Raw genomic sequence first — 22,000 nt, 5'->3', positions numbered from 1 at the left:
ATAAATATTTTGTGAACAGGAGTATGCATTCACCAGATATGCCTCACCATACAGCGACTGGGTGTGGAGCATGGTGCGAGGGTGATGTTCTGAGGAGTAGCTTGGGAAGAATAGTTTTGGCTAGAGAACAAGGGCCTTGTTTCCCATTAGCATGTGACCAAGTAGGCACATCACGCTGGATGAATTGTGGAAACACCACCTAGATTGGCTGTTCTAATCCTTTCTCTACCAGGATAGCATAAGAAACATAATATGAAACCAGTCTCTCCATTAACTGGCAGACACTAATTGACCAATTGTTTTCAGTCACCTTGCTTAGTCTGCTACCAAACAGTGGAAGTTAGGTTATGTGAAATCTTCCTTGATTCAAAAAGTTGGAATGTAATTTCTGAATTAAAAAACCAACTACAACAAAATTTAGTAATTGCCAAAGCAAACTGCATAAAAAATATTTTTCATGAAATTTGTACTGCAAACTGCTGAGAGCTGGAACAACAGGAAAAATATCATCAAAACAATTCAAAACAACAACATTTACTTGCTAACGAAATTATATGGATACAAATATGTCAAGCCACCACCCCCAGCCAACATTAAAATATTCTTCCTGAGAAACCTTACTTTGACAGCAAATTCCTTTCTGCTGATGGACTGTGTGAACAACACCATTTGCAATACGCTTTAGAATATTTTGGAATTTCATTTCTTTCCATTCTGTTGCATCAAGTGCGAATTGCCATTCAACTGAACTGACTTTTTCTCTGTTAAAAAATTTTAGGTCACTTTTCATAAAATATGCTCAGGTATCATAAATTTTACTCCATTGTTTTACAAATATTTCTATTGTTTTGCAATAATATGATTATGAGAGATGTAACAGAACACATAACGCCCACCTTCAAATTACAGCTATTTCACAATTGCCAATGTTTAATTTTGAAAAAAGTGACACTTTTTCACTTCCATGTGGAGTGATATTGGCTTGAAATAAGAAATATATGAAATAAATGGTTAGAAAGACGGGTGGGTCAATATAATCCTGCTGTTACTAAACAGTGATGAATATATTAGATGTAAAATAGCTATAAATAGCTCTAGAGCAATTTTTTTGGCTGAAAGTCAAAAAATTACATTTCATTAGAAACATGTTTTTATAATTCTCAAATTTCTTTCTTTATATATTTAAATTACAAAACTTTCGCTCAAAACAAAGTTAATTCAAACAGAAAACACGTTTAAAACACATTAATGAATGTAGCTACTCAGCTCTGGAACCACAAAGCCTGCCACAGAGGTTCAGTTTTCTTCACATTTTTTCCATTCATACTGCAAGATGTCATTCTTCTCAGGTCAATGCCAGTAATGCTTCCCTAACTCCAGTCAACTGTTAGACCACATACTGAAATTTTAACAATCTTCCCCGGATATGGTGATTCATTATATTTAATGATGACAAAATCATCAACCATACATAAATCTTTTAAGGATGTAGGATAATCTGTCGTCTCTGACTGGATATCTGAAATAGAAAATGTTTTTAGATCCATGTCTGAGTAACCAAGAACTGTATTTACATCACTGCCATCATCTGCAGAGAATTCTTCATGAGTTGTAGAGCACTTCAGTCGCTGATTGAGTCTGTCAGTCTTCTGTTTGAGTTAATTAGTTTGTGGCACCTGGACAACATCTCTCATGATGGCGCTCTTCCCAGCCAGAACATTGATCTTCTTTCTCTGCGTAGACTGATCACCCCCAGCCATTTCATTTCTACCAGCAATCAATGATTCCATAAAAGCTTTCAAAATGACTTCAGAATCTGCATGTTTATTTGGAAGTTGTGCTGATACCGCATCTTTATCAACAGGAAGAATCCTACGCTTCTTAAAACCTGAAACCAAATTTTGTTGTCTGTTAGGCTCAATAGCAACTACCAATATTCTTAAAAGACCAGGCATTTGATCCTTTGGAATCAATGGAAATTGTGATGCTGCAGCAGAGTTTCTCCAAGTGGATAAAACTTTACGCCAAGCTCGCTTGAATGGCCCATACAAACTGACATCCATGGACTGGAGTAGATTGGCTGCATTAGGTGAACTTCATTCGCTTTTTCTCACACAGTTCTAACACTTTGGTGCTAATGTGTGCGGACAGGTTGTTTCCAATGAGGACAATATCTCCTTGCAAATTACACACCGCATGTAGAAATAGGTTTATAAACCAGTCTTTAAAAACGACAGCATCGAACACCCTCTTTTGGTGCGATTGTATATAGCTTCAAGTGGACTGTTCTCTATCTAGGAAGACCACAGATGGTCAGCATTGAAAACCACATAAGGTAGCAAGAGTTTACTTTCAGCATTGCCGCAAACATTGCGATATTGAGGTCTTGCTGTAGTTACATATATGTCCCAGATATTTAGCTCCCTATTTAAAAATTGTAAACTTATTTCCAGGGTTATCTGCCTCGTCATAGTTCAGCATGTTGCTGGGATGGATCCGCCAAACTCTTTACGCAGATTCTCCATGAATGCGCAAATGGTTTGTTCTGACAGACCAGCCCCACTCTCTTTATGTTTTATTACCTCCCTGACAATTCAATATGATCAAATAGAAACCTTTTAATCCAATCACAGTTTGGTGTATTGCCTTTAATTTTGTTACTGCTATTACTCTATGTTGTAAGTAGCTTCCCACTATTGACCTAAACTCACTTTCATCTACAGAAAAACCAAACTCTGATAGCTTGATGAGGTGGGCAACTAATGATTGCTCTTCTTTATTATTAAAAATTCGCTGACTGCCTGTTTTCTTGTTGTGCTGGTTTTTTAACTTATTTTTCAAAGTAGTGATAGGAATTTTGTACGTGGCTGATGCTTTTCTTTGGCACAATCTTTTGTTGGTAACATCTCCTGAAGCTCTGTTCAACGTTACATTGTCGTAATTTTTGTTGAGCCGACCACCCACTGATCGAATATCCCTTCAGGGCATCATGAAAGTCACTGAGCGAGAAACGAAAGTATCTTATTATTTTTCCAAAGACTAGGTTAACCTAAGATTAACACTGATTAGAAAATATGAGTGAGACAAAATCACTCCAAAGTACTGCAAAAATGCAGCTGTCTAAATTTTTCGATTTACGCAATGAAATGAAACACATGCATCAATCGTTTTGCTGTAATTTTAATATAGTGCAACCAGTTTTGTTGACTCAATACACGATCTTCAGGCCATAGCAGACACTGACAGGGTATGTGTACATGACCTGAACAGTGGCCAACATTTATGAGCTGACTTCCATAGAATACTGTAAGAGAGATGTTGTGCCTACGAACATCACCTTGTGGTAGGCAAAAACCACCCCAGTTTACAATATATAGGCCTATTGGAAATGCTTTCAGAAATCTATGTTGTTTGTCATGCACACTGGGCTCTTTGTTGTAGTGTTGTTAAACATAAATCGTTGTTTGCTTGAAGATATCTGACCTGTTATGTGGATGAACAGTATTGGATAAAATATCCAAATCATTAAGGCCAAGAAGAGCACCACATCAAAACATTCCACAATGGAAGTAGACACAGGCTGTCAACAGCAAGGAATCTGACAGAACAAAATGGAGTGTCATAATCAAAGTTTGGCAAGAATAACATTTTGATTTTGACTTTTGAGGGAGGAATTGTGTAATTGTGTACTGATATCGGAAGTTAACCTATTTTCAGCGCTCTGACTAAAGTTACAGCATTGATTTTGCTCTATTGCACATTTATCATTTCTATTTTATAATTTTGCTTCGTTTTGGCCACGAATTGCAAATATTCCACAATGAATTTGCATTGTGACTGTTGATAAGACCTGCCACAAGTTAGTAATGTTATCCACTGCAACAACATGCAGTTTTATAAATAAGTATAAGCAAACTAAACGTAGCAAGTCTGGTCTGTCACACTTGATGAAGGGCTGTTCACGCAGGACATCACAGCACTGTCACGTTATGCCACTATTCTCAATTGTTTTCAGGCTGTAGTGAATAACAAAAAACAACCAAAACCAAGGACATAGAAAACAACTTATATCAACTATTAAAACCATGACTCAATGAAACCGCAATGAAATGAAGTATGGAGGATGAGAATATATCTGTGTATCAGGAAAAATGTGCTGGGACAAAGACATAGAAAACAACTGATATCAGCTATTAAAACTGTGACTCAATGAAACCACAATGAAATGAAATATGGAGAATGAGACTATAGCTGTACATCAGGAAGAAATGAGCTGGAACATCACGTAATCAACAATGGATGATGGTGTCAGTCATCAAAACTTTGTTCCTAAGAAACCTTGATTGTGTTGTGACATGACGTGACATAACATGACGTGATGGCCAATGTGAATGCCGCCATTTGAAATCTATTGTGGATGTTTTCATCTGCTGTGATGTGATGTGAAATGACTTGATGGAGAGTGTGAATTAGTCTTGGCAGTATTATACTGCTATGCTAGAATGCCTATTGAATCTTATACTGAGGTTGACCTTTCTCCAGTAAATTTATTATACACTTTATAGGCTAGGACATAAAGATAAAGAACATTAGTTTCAAATGTGTAAAGATCACCTATTGTATTTCAAATAAAATCAGAACAGCTAGTATCTCTGATTCATTTATTAAATATGTGAATATTTGTTTAGATTCTAACCTTACCCATTTATTATCACAGACTGTATGTATGGATACAGAAAGGTCACAAGAATATTTAAGTGAAAACAAACTATTTGCAAATGAATAGAAAACAATCTGCATGGAAATACTTGCAAACAAATGAAGAGAAACTAAATATAAGACTACGAGACACCCTGCCAGTAGAAGTTGACAGTTGGAAGTTCCTGAGAGTGACAATAGACAGACTTATGATGCAGGAAAATCATATAGAAAAGATCAGCTCAAACACAAGAAGCAATGTATTTTTAATGCAGAAGTTGTCCCAGAAACACTGCTAAATATGTGTTATCGACCAATTCATCAAATTTATCATACTATATAATAATATTGGGAAGGGCAGCAGATGTGTAGCAGAGAACTGCCAGTCCATCTTCACCAAAGCAGTTATAATCCCATTAGTATTCAGTATCAGTTATCATTATTACACCAGAACATTCCGAGACTCAGAAATAAAATTGATGAACTACTCATTTGTATCGATGAAATGAATTCATCTAACCAAATTGATATAATCTGCCTCTCTGAACGTCAAGTGACCACTGATATACACTACTGGCCATTAAAACTGCTACACCAAGAAGAAATGCAGATGAAAAACGGGTATTCATTGGACAAATATATTATATTACAACTGACATGTGATTACATTTTCACGAAATTTGGGTGCATAGATCCTGAGAAATCAGTACCCAGAACAACCACCTCTGCCCTTAATAACGGACTTGATACACCTGGGCATTGAGACAAACAGATCTTGGATGGCGTGTACAGGTACAGCTGCCCATGCAGTTTCAACACGATACCACAGTTCATCAAGAGTTGTGACTGGCGTATTGTGATGAGCCAGATGCTCGCCCACCATTGACCAGGCGTTTTCAATTGGTGAGATATCTGGAGAATGTGCTGGCCAGGGCAGCAGTCGAACATTCTCTGTATCCAGAAAGGTCGCGCATTATCCTGATGAAATGTAGGGTTTCGCAGGGATCGAATGAAGGATAGAGCCTCGGGTCCTAACACATCTCAAATGTAACGTCCATTGTTCAAAGTGCCGTCAATGCGAACAAGAAGTGACCGAAACGTGTAACCAATGGCACCCCATACCATCACGCTGGTGATACGCCAGTATGGCGATGACGAATACACGCTTCCAATGTGCGTTCACCGCGATGTCTCCAAACACGGATGCGACCATCATGATGCAGTAAACAGAACCTGGAGTCATCCGAAAAAATGACGTTTTGCCATTCGTGCACCCAGGTTCGTCGTTGAGTACACCATCGCATGCGCTCCTGTCTGTGATGCAGCGTCAAGGGTAACCACAGCCATGGTCTCCGAGCTGATAGTCCATGCTGCTGCAAACGTCTTCAAACTGTTCGTGCAGATGGCTGTTGTCTTGCAAACGTCCCCATCTGTTGACTCAGGGATCGAGAGGTGGCTGCGGATCCGTTACAGCCATGCGGATAAGATGTCTGTCATCTTGACTGCTAGTGATACAAAGCTGTTGGGATCCAGCACGGCGTTCCGTATTACCCTCCTGAACCCACCGATTCCATATTCTGCTAACAGTCATTGGATCTCGACCAACGCGAGCAGCACTGTCGCGATACGATAAACCGCAATCGCGATAGGCTACAATCCGACCTTTATCAAAGTCGGAAACGTGATGGTACGTATTTCTCCTCCTTCCACGAGGCATCTCAACAACGTTTCACCAGGCAATGCCGGTCAACTGCTGTTTGTGTATGAGAAATCGGCTGGAAACTTTCCTCATGTCAGCACGTTGTAGGTGCCGCCACTGGCGCCATCCTTGTGTGAAAGCTCTGAAATCATTTGCATATCACAGCATCTTCTTCCTGTCGGTTAAATTTCGCGTCTGCAGCACATCATCTTCCTGGTGTAGCAATTTTAATGGCCAGTAGTGTAGATATGTTAGACATTTCAGGATTTAAGTTAGCTTCCTACTTCTGCAGAGTAGATATGTATGGAGGAGGAGTTGCCACATTTATTAAAAACTGCCATAAATTCAAGAACATTGACATTAATAAATTCTGTTCAGAGCAGCATCGAGAAGCATGTGCAACAGAAGTAGAGTTCCATAACAGATCCTATATAATAGTAACTATTTACTGAGAAGCTGCAGGAAATTATAATCTACTCATAAATCATCTAGAAGCTCTTTTGGGATATTTAACAGGAAGAAACATAGAAATTTTGATTGCTGGTGACTTTAATACAGATTTTCTAATGCAATCTTCCAGTAAACATTTACTGCAGTTAGTAATGTTGTCTTTCAATCTAACTCACACTGTAAACTTTCCAACTAGGATCACTAAATCATCAAGGACAGCCATTGATAACATTTTATAGACAAATCAAAGGAACAAAATCATATCATAAAACCTGTAATAAATGGACTATCAGATCATGACATGCAGCTCCTTGTTTTAGATGTAAGTTCTAAACAGATTATCAAGACTGCTAAATCTGAGTACAGGAAAGTAGTCAATCAACCAAAAATTGAGAGTTTTAGAAAACTTGTGAAAGATATGAACTGGAAAGATGTTTATAGTGCTCATGACATGAATGAAAAATATAACACATTCATGAACATGTCAGTAACATGTTTGCAAACTGTTTTCCTCTAAAAGTTACTCAAATTAAACAGAAGTCTATAATAAAACCATGGATTACGTAAGGAATAAAGATTTCCTGTAAGACAAAAAGGAAAATGTATCTGTCGACCAAGAATAGCTGCAATTCTGGTGATTTAGCTAAATATAAGGAATACTGTAAAATATTAAAAAACTAATTTAGACATCTAAAGAAATGTAGTATGAGAAGAAGATAGCAATGTCAGGGAGCAATATAAAAACAATATGGGATATAGTGAGAGAGGAGACTGGTAGAACCAGAAAGGAACAGGAGCAAATAGCACTAAGGGTAGATAACACATTAGTAACCGATGGGCATAGTGTGGCAAATCTATTTAACAAGTACTTTATATCTGTTACTGATAGAATCGGATTGTCAGAATCAGTAAATAATCCCCTTGAATATCTGAAACTAGCCTTTACAAATAGCTTCAGGTACATGAATATGTCACTCACTTCACCAAAAGAAATAACTTCCATAATAAAATCTTTAAAAACAAAGCATTCTAGTGGTTACAATGAAATATCAACAAAGTTAATTAAGGCATGTTCTTGTGAGTTTACTACAATTCTAAAATACTTGTGTAACCAGTCAATTATAACTGAGACATTTCCTGACTGGCTAAAATATGCAGATGTTAAGGCTCTGTTCAAGAAAGGGGATAAAGAGATACCATCAAACTACAGACCGATTTCACTTTTGCCAATATTCTCAAAAATTTTCGAAAAAGTAATGTACAGGCAGCTTCTCGACCATCTGACCAAAAATAACATATTATCAAGAACACAGTTTGGATTTCTGAAGGGTTCTGATATCGAAAAGGCTACTTACACCTACAGTGAAAATGCACTTAATTCATTAAATAACAAGTTATAAGCAGCAGGTATTTTCTGTGATTTGTCAAAGGCATTCAATTGTGTAAACCACAACATCCTTTTAAATAAATTAGAATTCTATGGTTCAATGGGCAGTGCTGCAAAATAGTTCAAGTCATACCTCGCTAACAGGAAACAAAGGGTGTCAGTGCAAGGGACTAGTGAATTAAGTCATCAGTCATCATCAGAATGGGAAGAAATTACATGTGGTGTCCCACAAGGATCCATCTTAGGGCCATTGCTTTTTCTTGTGTACATTAATGATCTCTCATCAGTTACTCTGTCAGAGGCAGAGTTCGTTTTGTTTGCAGATGACATAAGTATTGCAATAAATAGTATGTCGAGTGTAGTTCTAGAAAGATCTGCTAATGATCTGACATTAAACTTCGAAAAGACTCACTATATGCAGTTCGGAACCTGTAAGAGATTTCCACCCAGCATATGCATAAAGTACGAAGAAGAGCAGATAGAAGAGGTTGACAGTCTTAAATTCCTGGGATTACAACCTGATAGTAAATTCAGTTTGGAGGAGCACACCACAGAACTGCACAAACGCCTTATCAAATCTGCATTTGCAGTTCGAGTGTTAGCAGACATAGGCGACATAAAAATGAAAAAGCTTGCATACTTTGCTTGCTTTCATTTCATAATGTCATATGGTATAATATTTTGGGGTAACTCCTCAAGTCAAACAAAAGTTTTCAGAGTCCAAAAGCGTGTAATACGTATTATTTGTGGAGTAAATTCACAGACGTCCTGTAGAAACCTCTTCAAAGAACTGGGTATATTAACTACTGCGTCTCAGTATATTTACTCCTTAATGAAATTTGTCCTAAATAATATATCTCTTTTTCCAACAAACAGCTCAGTTCATACATACAATACCAGGAACAAAAATTATCTGCACAAGGACTTAAAAACACTTACTTTACTTCAAAAAGGGGTCCACTACTCAGGAACACTCATCTTCAATAATTTGCCAGCAAGCTTAAAAAACTTAGTTACAAATAAAGGTCAGTTTAAAAGCAGCCTGAAAGACTTACTAGTGGCCAACTCCTTCTACTCCATTGACGAATTTTTTAATAGAAACAAATGATGTATTGTATATATTCATACTATTAGTATTGTTATTTCATATTTTTTTAAAAAATTGACATGTTCCACATCCACGAGGATCTCCTCAGCACGGATCTATGGAATGAAAAACTAATCTAATCTAATCTAACAGAAAGCTTAAACTGCAAAATATTAAAAAAAAATCCAGATGTATCAGAAAGCTGTTACCAAGAGATTCCTATAAAATCCAGTTCAAAGAATCTTCAATTATGACTGTATAGTCTGTGCATATATTCAAAATGATCATGTATGTGTATGTCAAATTAAACTGTACACAAACGCTAAACAGAGAATTATACAATTACAGCACAAGAGCAAAAGTATAAATTTATTTAAGGGCAATTACAGTTTGATAACTACTAAAACTCTCCAGTGTTCGATGTTTGTTCATGAAACAGCAATGAGGTGACATTTGAGAATATGATGAGCATTCAAGGCAACACCAGAATCATTCCTGGGAAGAAACGCCTACACTATGTATAAATAAGAAAATATGTTGATAGAGCAATTTTCGTTAAATAACTTTTTATGACATGAATAAGCCAGTTTTATTTATGGAGAAAAATACAGTTGCTTATTATGTTATTTCTTATGTAGGATACAAAAACATAATGGATAAGTTAAATAGACTCTACATACTTCCTTGAGGCGATTTCACATGGTCCATCATGTCATGCAACATCAATTTGCTTAGCACAGTAACCAAGATGGAAAGTGAGGTTATGAGTTGCCACTAGTGACATAAAAAGTCTGACTATAGTATTGGAATTGAAGAACTAACAACGATAAAGATTATTAATAGTCAAAACAAATTTCATAACACATGCTTCTGATCAGTTTCATATGGTAAAGTGAGCAGAAGTGAAACTTTTCAAAACATCAACATTTATTTGCAAGAGAACGAATATACATACATAAATAGCAAACAATTTTTGTAAGGGAATACCGTAGCACCTGTTTACCTTATCCATTATGGTTTTTTTTTCATTCTTAACTCATAATCTCATAAGCAACAGTATTTTTTCCTTCATTAGAGCTGACTTTTTCACTTCAACTGTTACTTAATGAAAACTGCTTCACCAACTTATATTCTTATTTATATTCAGTGTGGGCATCAAAACTTTCTTCTTGCGAAATGCAGACTTGATTTGATGAGACGTGATGGTCCACTGAAGGCCAGTCTGAATGCCACTATTTGAAATGTATTGTGGAATGTTTTGACAGGACATGACGGTTATAGTGAATTGGCCTTTAATGACAATTCACACTAGCCACAGCATCACATCATGTTAGGGCTCCTTCGTGTCATGGTGTAGTCACACTGCCTGTCACATCATCTCATGTCATGTCATGGCAGTTCACTTAGCCCAGTACGTAATAGTGAACGTGAGGATATATGTTGCCATCGTTGATACAAAAAGTTGGGGTATAGCATCGGAATTGAGGAACCAACAACAATAAAGTTTATAAATGGTCAAAGCAGACTTCATAACGTACAATCTTTATCAATATTGTATGCTTAAGAACTGAGAAGCTAAACGGCATTTCAAAACATTGACATTTACGAGGGCTGTTCAGAAAGTAGGGAAAGTTTCCGTCTGACGCCGCTAGGCGCGAGCCGCTAGCGTATATTTTGGTATGTGCGTGCTCGGCAGCTCAGTCAGCATCCATCCGTGACAGCCGTAACGACTCTGTAGGTCTGGTTTTTTCGATATTCGAATTTGAAATGCGCGCTGCAATCGAAAACCCCACCAGTTGTGAGGTGCGGTCTGTGATACGTTTTTTATTGGCAAAAAACCTAAAACCTGTAGAAATTTATCGTGAACTGTTCTAAGTGTATGGAAACAATGTAATGAGTGAATGTTCTGTCTGGAAATGGTGCATTCTGTTTAAAGATGGCCGAACCAACGTTCGTGATGAAGAGAAGAGTGGACGTCCGAGCACTGTAACTGACGATCTTGTCGCTAAAGTTGATGAAACGATTCGTGAAAACGGTCGCTTCAAGATAATGGAGCTTTCACTTACTTTTCCTAAAGGTTCGTGGACTGTGTTGTTTGAAATTGTCACTCAAAAGCAAGGCTACCACAAAGTTTGTGGATGATGGGTGTCCAAAATGCTTACAGAGGACCATAAAGAATAGCGAATGGGGCAACATTGACATTTCTGGAGGCCTACCATGAACATTGTGATTCATTATTGGATATAATCGTAACTGGTGATGATACTTGGGTGAAATACTTCAATTGTGAGACAAAATTACAGTCCATGGAGTGGGGGCACACGAGGTCCCCACAAAAACCAAGAAAACGTTTGCAAACCTTGTCAGCAAGGAAGCTGATGGCGACAGTATTTTGGGATGGGCAAGGTGTGGTTCTTATTGATTTTCTCGAACGTGGAGCAACCATAAATTCAGCCCGGTACTGTGAAACTTTGCACAGCCTTAGAAGAGCAGTTCAAAACAAATGCCAAGGAAAGCTGTCGTCCAAAATTTTGTTTTTGCACGACAATGCCCAAACCCACACGGCAAACTGCACTAAAGAACTCCTTAATTTATTCAAATTGGAAATTTTCCCTGATCCGCCCTGCAGCCCCCATCTTGCACCAAGCGACTTCCACTTGTTTCCCAAGATGAAGAACTGGCTTGCAATGCAGCGCTTTGATGACTACACAGAACTCCAGGCAGGTGTGACTCGCTGGCTGAAGTCTCAGGCGACAGAATTTTACGACGAATGTCTTTCAAAGCTTGTCCACCGCTATGATAAGTGCCTCAATGTGTTTGGTAACTATGTTGAAAAATAGTATGTCAGTCGCTCTTTCAGATGTATATAATAAAATGTATTTCTTGTACATAGTTTTTTTATGCCAAACCGTTTCCTACTTTCTGAATAGCCCTCGTATTTGCAAGCCAAAACGTATACGCACAAACACATCAAACAATATTTATAAAACAATTAGTAGAGCATGTTTACCACTTGCATCATATTTTTTCTCATGTAACTAATAATGTCATAAACAACTGCATTGTTCTCCCTCAACAGAGTTGACTTTTTCACATCAAATTTCATACAATGAAAATTGCTTCATTAACTTATATTCGTATTTATATACAGTACGGGGGTCTATTACTGCAAAACTTGAATGATTTTTCGCTTTTAGATATTTGACCTCACTTGTGGAAGAACACTCAATGAAGAAAAATATTCAAGTCATCATGGAACGTTTATAATATCCCATAAAAAGAAAGTACAATAACAAAATAATGACGCTGTCAAAGATTCTTCTCGAGAAACTTGATGTTATGTGATTTGACGATCGGTTGACTGCCTGCATGAAAACTGCCATTTGAAATGCATTGTCGAATGTTTGAAGAGACATAATGGTCAGACTTTCCTGGGAACACTTGACACTGAGGGCCCACTCCGTGCTGTCCTGCTCTGTACTGACGACTGTCTATCTGAATGCCTCCATTTGAAATGCTTTGTGGAATATTTTGATGTTCCACACTGTCAAGAGTGGTCGATCGTAAAACCAGGTTCCCACAACCATGAATTTCTTGCATCATACCATCACTACCCTTACATGCTCTGTCATTACCCTTACTCCCTGTGCGTGAGTTGGAAGTGCTACTTACAGGACTTTCAAGATGGTGACAAGTGAAATTATTCGTATGGGAGTTGTGCAGCTTTCAGCCGAACAGCTTATAGTGACAATGACGAAGAAAAAACGGATCCACAGATGTTGAATATAGAAATGAGCATCTCATAGGAATCATTTTAGTTCACCATATTCACTAATAAGGTAGTTATCTGAAGAGGACTAGGTTTCGTTTGAAAATCGTTTTCTAATGAGTAAAATCAATTTTCAAATCTTTCTCTGTACAAAAGCCTAATACAACTGAGCAAGATGCTGTACCAGCTCGCATTGAAATACAAGTAACACTTAAATGTATGGTCACTGGACTCATTACAATACATATTCATAGAAATTCGCAATCTGATATGAAAAAAAAGGAAAAGGAGAAAAAGAATCAGAAGCATGGGATTCACTACTGTACGGTGTGTGAGCACGGCGAAGCCAGGTTAACTTTCGATGTTGGCAGATGTCAGCGCCGTCAAACGTTTCTTCCCGAGAAACCCTATACTTTTATGTTATCTATAGTGCTGTGAAGGTACATCAGAAAGTAAGATTTTCGTCTCAGCAGCTCAGCTTTGTTTTTATTTTCACTGTTAGTCAAGATTGCGACAGCTCATAGATGGAGTAAATGTACATTTGTTTACTGGTATGGTATTTACATTTATAACCAAACACTGTACTACTGTGCAGGACAGTCATTACTCAATGAAAATGCCAACATGAAAAGTGTTATATTTACATAGGATTTTAATGAGAGTCAAAAGTAATTTTAAATCTCCAAAACCACAAATTTTTATTTCGTGGTAATATTAATAAAGACTAAAGCAAAAAAATTTATCATTGCACAGAAATTAAAAAAAGTATCTGTACAGCAAATGGTGTTCGGCAGTTATGTGAATCTTAGCAAGTTCATACTATGTTTTAATACTTTTTTTCCATTTCATCACTTCAAATGTTGGTGTGTTACTCTGCTGCAGATAACTGATACCAAGGAGTCGCTGAATGCCATAATGATATTGTCGGATATGCCAGTTAAGGACAGCAAATTAAATGTTAATTGCTCTTTGGCAAAATGGCTGACTACTTTGTATTCATTTATTCTTTGTTTTAAAATGTTCACGACGTGGCAGTTTATTGGTTGACAAGGTAGGTTTCACTTGTGGACAAGAGCAATAAGAACAGTTACTATTTCAGCATTTGTGGGTGTTTTGATCTGTACGCTTCATTATGATTTACGCCTAGAGATGGAGAAACCGCTTTCATGCTTACAAGAAGAGCTGCAAAGGCAGATTAAGGAACGGCAAACACGAGACGCTTCACAAACGATGGGAAAGTCCATAGAGAGATGATGTATATGGCGGATGTTGGAACTACAGTCTCTAGTGAGATCAACGATGACTGCACAAGTGCCGACGTTCCTACTAGACAAACCCGAATTTTGGTTTGGAATGTTAGAATTAGCATTTATACAGAACAAAATCACAAAAGATGATACGAAGTTTGTGGTGGCAGTTAACAGCCTGGACACATGAATGGTAGAGACAGTTGAGATGTCATTTTGAAGCCACCTTCACTTGTCAGACGTGTTGTTCAACGCATGGAAAAGCCGTTAGAGCAAGGGGTGCAACAAATCCTACAGTTTGGATGTATTGGACACAGGAAGCCTTTGGAATTCTGGTGACATCTCAGGAGTGCAGTGGTAGAAGCAGTGATGTCAGATGAGATCCTTTGATATGTGTGGCACATGCATCTGCCATTGTCACTGACGCAGTCAGTAATTTCTTGTGGGAAAGACGACATTAATTCTATGCCGACAGTAGCTGACATGATGCACACAACAGTAGGGCAGGAAAGCATCTTGGCAATAAAACAAGAAGCCGACGACTGCAGTATGGCTAAGACTGCAACTATATGACAGGAATCAAGCAATTAAAAATTGGCAGCAATGCAACAGCAGTTATTGGCATTAGTGTTGAACAAAGTAGACAAAGTATTGGGTGGTAAAGGGGAAGGACGTATATCAGTACAATGGAGGCAAGGTCCTGAACTGGTAGATTGTAGAGTTCACTGGTACCAAGAAAGGTTTGGCGTGTGAGTCACGAGGTGCACATTTCTCTGCCTATTCTTAAACGGATACAGCAGCCTGCAGTAGCCACAGCTACAAAAAAGCAGTGAAAAAGAGACAGACATTACACCAAAGATAGGAATGGTTGAATGACTGAAGGCAATCATGTTGCAGCACTCAAATTTGGCCCATCATTCAAGGCGTCTCTTTTGTGCACACGTAGATGTCAAAGTAAGTTTGCGCACTTACATTGTCACATCATTTGTATGTGACAGACAGGAGGACGAATCGGTGCTACCTGATCGATTTTGGCTCTGACGTTAGCGCACTACCAGTCGAGTGGAACCAAGAACAGGTGGTAGAGCGAATCACTACACTTAAGCACCGCTAACAACTCGCCCATCACGATGAGTTGAGAACAAGAGGCGACTGTGGATATTGGGTTCAACAAAAGTTTTAAACAGACATTCATGCTAGCTGATGTGCACCAACTGACCCTTATGCCAGCTTTCATCCACTTTCAGGAGCTGGGGTTACAGCTGTGCATGGGTTCTTTCAGACAGACGAACGTGCAGGGATGCGGCAGACTGTGTATGCACCAGATTTGAGGACTGGGTTCTACAGGATATTGAGTCGAACCTTAGTACAAGCTCCATGCAGGTGGCCTGCCAACATGGTGTAAACCAGGGTGCGATTATGTGTATCTTGCTTGATAACCGCTACTATCCCTATCACCTGAAACAAGTGCAAGAATCATCAACAGCGGATTTCCCTTTACAGGAAGGACTTTGTTGACGGTTTTTGCACCGCATCATCTTAATTATGGGATTTCTGTCATCAGTCCTCTTTACCAACAAAGAAACCTTTGCCAGAAATTGTATCATCAATCTGCATAATCGTCATTTGTGGGTTACAGATCGTCCTCAGGGAGTGGTTAAGACGTCTCAGCAACATCGATTCAGCATCAATTTTTGAGCAGGGATTCTTGGCGACCATATACTTGAACCGGTTATTATCCCACAACGTCTTGATGGAGGAACGTACCTTAACTCCTATGGAATACTCTGCGAGAGTTACTTGAGAATTTGCTGTTGGCAGTATGAGAGGATATGTGATGTCTGCATGACAGGACATCATCCCACTTCCACATTACAGTCCGTTGACACCTCAACAACATCTTCCTCCGGCGTTGGATAGGATGTGGAGGCACTGTAGCATGATCTGTTAGATCACAGGACTGGATGTGCACATCTGGAGGCATCTGAAAAGCGTTGTGTATGCTCAACCAGTTCCTGGTGTGCAGACCCTTCAACAGTGTGTTCACGGCGCCTATGACACTATTCAGAGAGAGGCTGGAAGGAGCAAAAGAGTGCAGAAATCTATGATACGACGTGTGAACGCGTGCATTGCTTCCCAGTTTCAACATCTGTTGTGACATGAATGTGTTGTAGCTCTGTACTATGTTCTGGGATGAATTGTTGTCCTTGCGCGCACAGTGTTCATTTCTGATCATATGTTCATAAGACCTTTTTTCCTCCATTTTCAGTCAGGAGTCCGTAATATCCGCGATGATAAATTATGACCAGTTAAGAGCTGATCAAGCCACAGATGAGCATCTACAACAGCTGTTGCGAAACAAACCCATATTCCTTAAAACCAAGCAAATGAAGTTGCTGGAAGGGGAGAGGCCTAATTTGCTAAGGTAAGTCCAATGCTCTCCTGAGACGTTTGTGAGCCAGTCGCTGTGAAATTCAGTTTTTGACAGAGTCCACAGCCTCGCACAGCCCAGCGTGAACGCCACTGTCTAGCTGAGGACACAGAAGTTTGTATGACCAGGTATGAAGGAGGATTGATGCATGTGAGGAAAGTTGTGTGGCCTGTCATAGGTGCAAATTTGGCAGACATGTGCACCAATCAGTAGGAGGCTCTCCAGAAACGATAAGTCGTTTCTCTCACGTGCACATAGACCTTTTGGGCCCACTTCCACCATTGGAAGGATACCATTATTTACTTATAGCTGTGCAAAGGTATACACATAGGGCACAAATGATTTCCATAGAGGATATATCATATGAGATGACAGCAAGGGCATTCATGACTATGTAGATTTCACGATTCCATTGTCCTGGACATATCACAACAGACCAGGGATAACAATATAAATCAATGATATTTCTGGAGCTGTCTAGATGATTTGGATTCCATCACCATCATACACCAAGCTATCACCCCACAAACAATAGAACAGGGGAGAAATCTGAAGGCCACACTTATGTGTCATGATAATTCTTGGACAGCACCATTACCACTAGTTTTGTTAGGACTACACACAGCACTTAAACTGTTCATTGGGGCACTGACAGCTGAAACCGTTTATGGAGAAAAGTTGCGGCTGCTTTCAAAGTTCTTTTCAGAAAAGCAGATGCATATGGAACCAGAAATGTTGTACATGTCACAGCAAGTGAAGCTGCATATAGTCAAGCTACACCTGGTCATGGCATTACATCACGGAGTAAGAAAGTTGTTTCTGCACAGGCACATTGTGACATGCTCACATGTGATGTTTCAAACTGATGCTGTGTGTGTGCTGCTGCAATCTCCATACTTTGGACCTTTCCACAAGTTAAGATATGGTGAACACATGTTTTAAACAGAGTGGAACGACTAGCCCCTGATAGTGTATGGAAACAGGTTAAACCTGCATATGTGCTTTCACAACAGCAAGAGGAGAGGGCTACTGCACTAATGAGTGACTGGCAGCCAAGATACCCCCAACAAATCAGCCAAGACCGCAAAGGAAAAAAGAGAATCCAGTGACACATGCAGCAAGAGACACATAAGATCTTGCACATTCTTGGACTTCTGCATAGTTGCAGAGGGACCTCATGGGAGGTGCCAGTTAAGAACACCAAATTAAATCTTAATTATCCTTTGGTCAAATGGTTGAGTTCTTTGTATTCATTTATTCTCTGTTTCAAAATGTTGATGACATTGCAGTTTATCGGTTCTGAAGTTAGTTGTCGCTTGTGAACTAGGGCAATAAAAATAGTTACTATTCAGCATCTATAGGCTTAATTATGAGCCATGCCTACAATATTTATATCATACTGTTTCAGAACTTTTGTCATTTTAGTTGAAGACCAGGCTCATTATTTTGGCATTGCAGAAACTTTACACATACATAAACAAACGGTTCTAGATATGTGCCATCGAAAGAACCAGAGAAAAACAAAAGGTGATCCACCTATTGGCAATTATTGTAGATCGTAGGTGATGTTGGGGGTAGAAACAAGAAATTAGAACGCCTTTCAACTTTCATTCTTACGCGTAGGTTGGCATTACAATGTGCAAGAAGGGTGTTTCCACATGTAAGTTAACTTATGCAAGTGTGATAGGGGGATGCATGTCTATAGGCTCTTCCATACACAACAATCTGTCTGTGAAGACATCTGTGCATGCAATAAATCGCTGCAAACGTGATGTGTTCATATGACAACAGTTTCAATCTACTGCTCGCCTGCCATGTGTAGGTGCAGAAAAGAAATTTCAGTGGCAAGTGACACGTATGACTAAAAATTAGAAGTATGTCTGGCACTCAGCTTATATCGGAAGTTAGTCACATTACGTCCCTCACTTGCTACTTTTGAACCGCCATATCGAATTCATAATATTTCGATCGGTCCTGCATTGTAACTTGCGAGCTATGATCGGTTGTTTCTGCATTACAACTTGCAAGTTATGACCGATATCATTTTAAGGCAAAGATGCAATGAAGATGTATAACTATAAGTTCAATTTATCATAAAAAGTGTCAATACCATAGTGTCTGTAAATGTCCTAAGAAAATTTAGTAGGAACAGTTTTTAAACTGTGTTTTCTGTGCATTTCATGAGGTTATGTGGTTAGACACGTGTTGTTGAGCAGAAGAACGTAGGTTTGAAACTAGATACAAGCAATTTTCTTTTCCTTCTTCATGTTTGTAACAATTTTGGGAATTTCTTATTCATGTAACAGAAATGTGTTCTGCAGTATGAGATGTTATTTATACATTAGAGCATGCGATTTCAGTAATGTGTTCCTTCCATTTTGTGATTTCACTCTGATTAAAAAATCACAGGAATCAAAACTCTCTCCAACCCGGCACCAATAGAAGCAGAAGTACCTGTTCTTGCAATGGCAATTCTCAACCATCCATTACCAAGACTAAAAGTATCATTATTACTAACACTCAAAATAAATACACATTCAACCAAAACACTTCGAGGATCGCGGTTAAGGCAACTCATTTCAATTTATATTTTGCGACACCGACTCCAGTGCCGCTATTCACTTCAGTGTTCTCAGTACCCTTGAATAGTGACAAGGCCACTCGACATCTATAACATCTCCTCCCATAGCGCTACCTCACTCAAAAGATTGTGGCATAGCGCGGTACTGAACAACAGTATACTAGCAATCCCTCAGCGACAGATGGAATAAATTTCGCTACTTTGCTTAGCTCTTTGTGGTAAACAGTCAGCAACGATTTTTTATCACCGTTTCCCAGTTTGCCATAGCGTCAATCACTAGTAATTTCTCTGTTAAAGAAACATGAGTAAATGCCTTCTGGTATCTACCGCCGTATTCACTGCTCATAATTCTCCATGAGTGTGAATGATCCCTATACATTTTGATAAATTTGGCAATGAACTCTATGGAGGACTGACGTGTATCTGCTATTATAAAATTCAGTATGCACACACTGAGGAGAAACACTATACTGAACAAACAGCTGACTGAAACACGTTTCGTGCGACAGATTTGCGGCGATCTTCTGTCCCCACACTCCATCTTGTCTGCGCAGATGTGATTTGAGCAACTTCGCTCCAATCTTCAACTCCAGCTTACAGGTTTTTGGCGCATCGCACAAAACTCCTGCTCCCAAGCAACAACTTTTCTGCGTGAATGTGATTCACGCAGACATTTGCGCCGATAGATCGTTGGGAGTGGACGAGACTTCTGGCACAGTCTAACATAACAGTCGCGACACTCACTGCTGTAAAAGTTGTTGCCGTTTGACAGATGGAGCGACACTAGCGCTCCAAGCGGCAGGTAAGGTGAACGTCAGACACGTCGTAAGCATAATGTTTGTTTGCATCCATTTCCTACGTAATTTCCGAATTATTCGAGTTAGTTTCTTGCCTCCAAGAGTTTATGTAGTATCATAAGGCATATATGTTTCTAAAAATGATTCTAAAATAAGCGCAAGTGTGGATAAAAACCATGAATAGTGTGGCAAGCTACAACACATTCGTGAAGAAACACCGTGACATTAGGCAGAATTGCAGCTTACCACGTTGATATGAAAAGAATATAAACACACAGATTCACATGTAAGAAGCACAGACATGCAAAAGCGATGGACAGCTCGTTTATCGTTCTGTAGGCCTACTGTGTTTGTCATTGTCGCCTGTTGCCACAAGTACAACCTTCATCTTTATATTATTCTAAGCAACTGACAAATAGTTGGAGAAATATGCTGAAAACATTATAATGAGCTGATTACATTACATTTCACGAAAAATCAAATATTTGAATAATTTTCAAACAATCTGTCTGTAGGCACTTTCCTTGTCCCATGACAGTTTCGCTCGAAGTCTAGCGATCTGCACATTCTGACACTTCACACGCTTTTGTAAGACACGAACAGCTGCACTTAATCTAACCACTTCATCGTCAAAGCAGGTCTGTGTTGACGATTCTCACGAATCTGGCACTAATACATGGAGAGTTGAACTGGCTGCTTCTGTGTCATAGGACTGTTTTACAGCTTTAGATTGACTGTCGAATCTTTGTGGCAGTTTCCTCTTCATCGTCAGTTGAGGTGGCTTATTTGGAATGTCAAACAGTGTGGGTACTGCATTTCACGCGAGTTTGTTATTGTCTGCGTCCATGAACTGGTTTTGTTCGAAATGTAGCGAACAAAACCTAATATTATTATACGGGTAAACCGGGTCTTTCTTCATAAGGTCTTCTCGTCTGCTATTAACTAGCCATATTTTTGCTCCTAAAACGAAACATTCATCATTTATACACATACATTTGCAAGTGAATCCTGACGATACAGTTTAGTAACATGATGGTATATACCTCCCAAGATCCTTAGGAAACCTAAAAACAGACAGCTGTGGTGTCTTCTTCCTGTTGTTGCTGCAATTTATTGCGCTACAAACGCTCCCGATGGTAAAAACCATTGTATAAATCAAAATAAACAATCACTATTCGCTTTCACGATCGCGCCGAACTCACAGTTCAACCTACCAGCCGCTTGGAGCGCTGCTGGCGCTGAAGGCAACAAAATCGAGGCGAAGTGTCGCGACTGTTATGTTAAGGTACGTTTACACTGGGATACATGTATCGCGACATGTATGAACGACATGTCAATTTAAGGTACGTTTACACTGGGATACATGTATCGCGACATGTATGAGCGACATGTCAATTTGACATGTCGCGATACATCACCTCATACAAAAATTCACGGAACTTGTATGCGGACCCTCGAGCTCATACATGTCGCGTATACATTTTGTATATCGCTTTTTGGCCGTATACGCGACATGTATGAGCGACATTTGAAGAACTCGCGCATGCGCAGTATTATCATTTCCTGTCGCCTTGTCGACTGCCGCTTATTTCGACGATTAGCGTATGCGTAGTACCAGGCTCTTTGGCGGCTGTTTGAGTTTTGAAGGTGCCGACTGTCGTTTCGACGTTAATGTATCTGCATAGAATATCAAAAAGTGCCATATGCAACATTATTCTTCGTGTTTGCGAGGCCATTGTGCAAGTTTTATCCCAAGAAGTGAAGGTAAAAGTTTTATATATATATATATATCAGAGTATGTAATACATTATATAATTTTTTCATGCATCTGGCACGTATATCAATGTTTTGCTA

The sequence above is a fragment of the Schistocerca piceifrons genome, chromosome 2, assembly GCF_021461385.2.
Source record: "Schistocerca piceifrons isolate TAMUIC-IGC-003096 chromosome 2, iqSchPice1.1, whole genome shotgun sequence".
NCBI classification, from domain to species: Eukaryota; Metazoa; Arthropoda; class Insecta; order Orthoptera; family Acrididae; genus Schistocerca; species Schistocerca piceifrons.
This window is presented reverse-complemented; position numbering follows the sequence as displayed.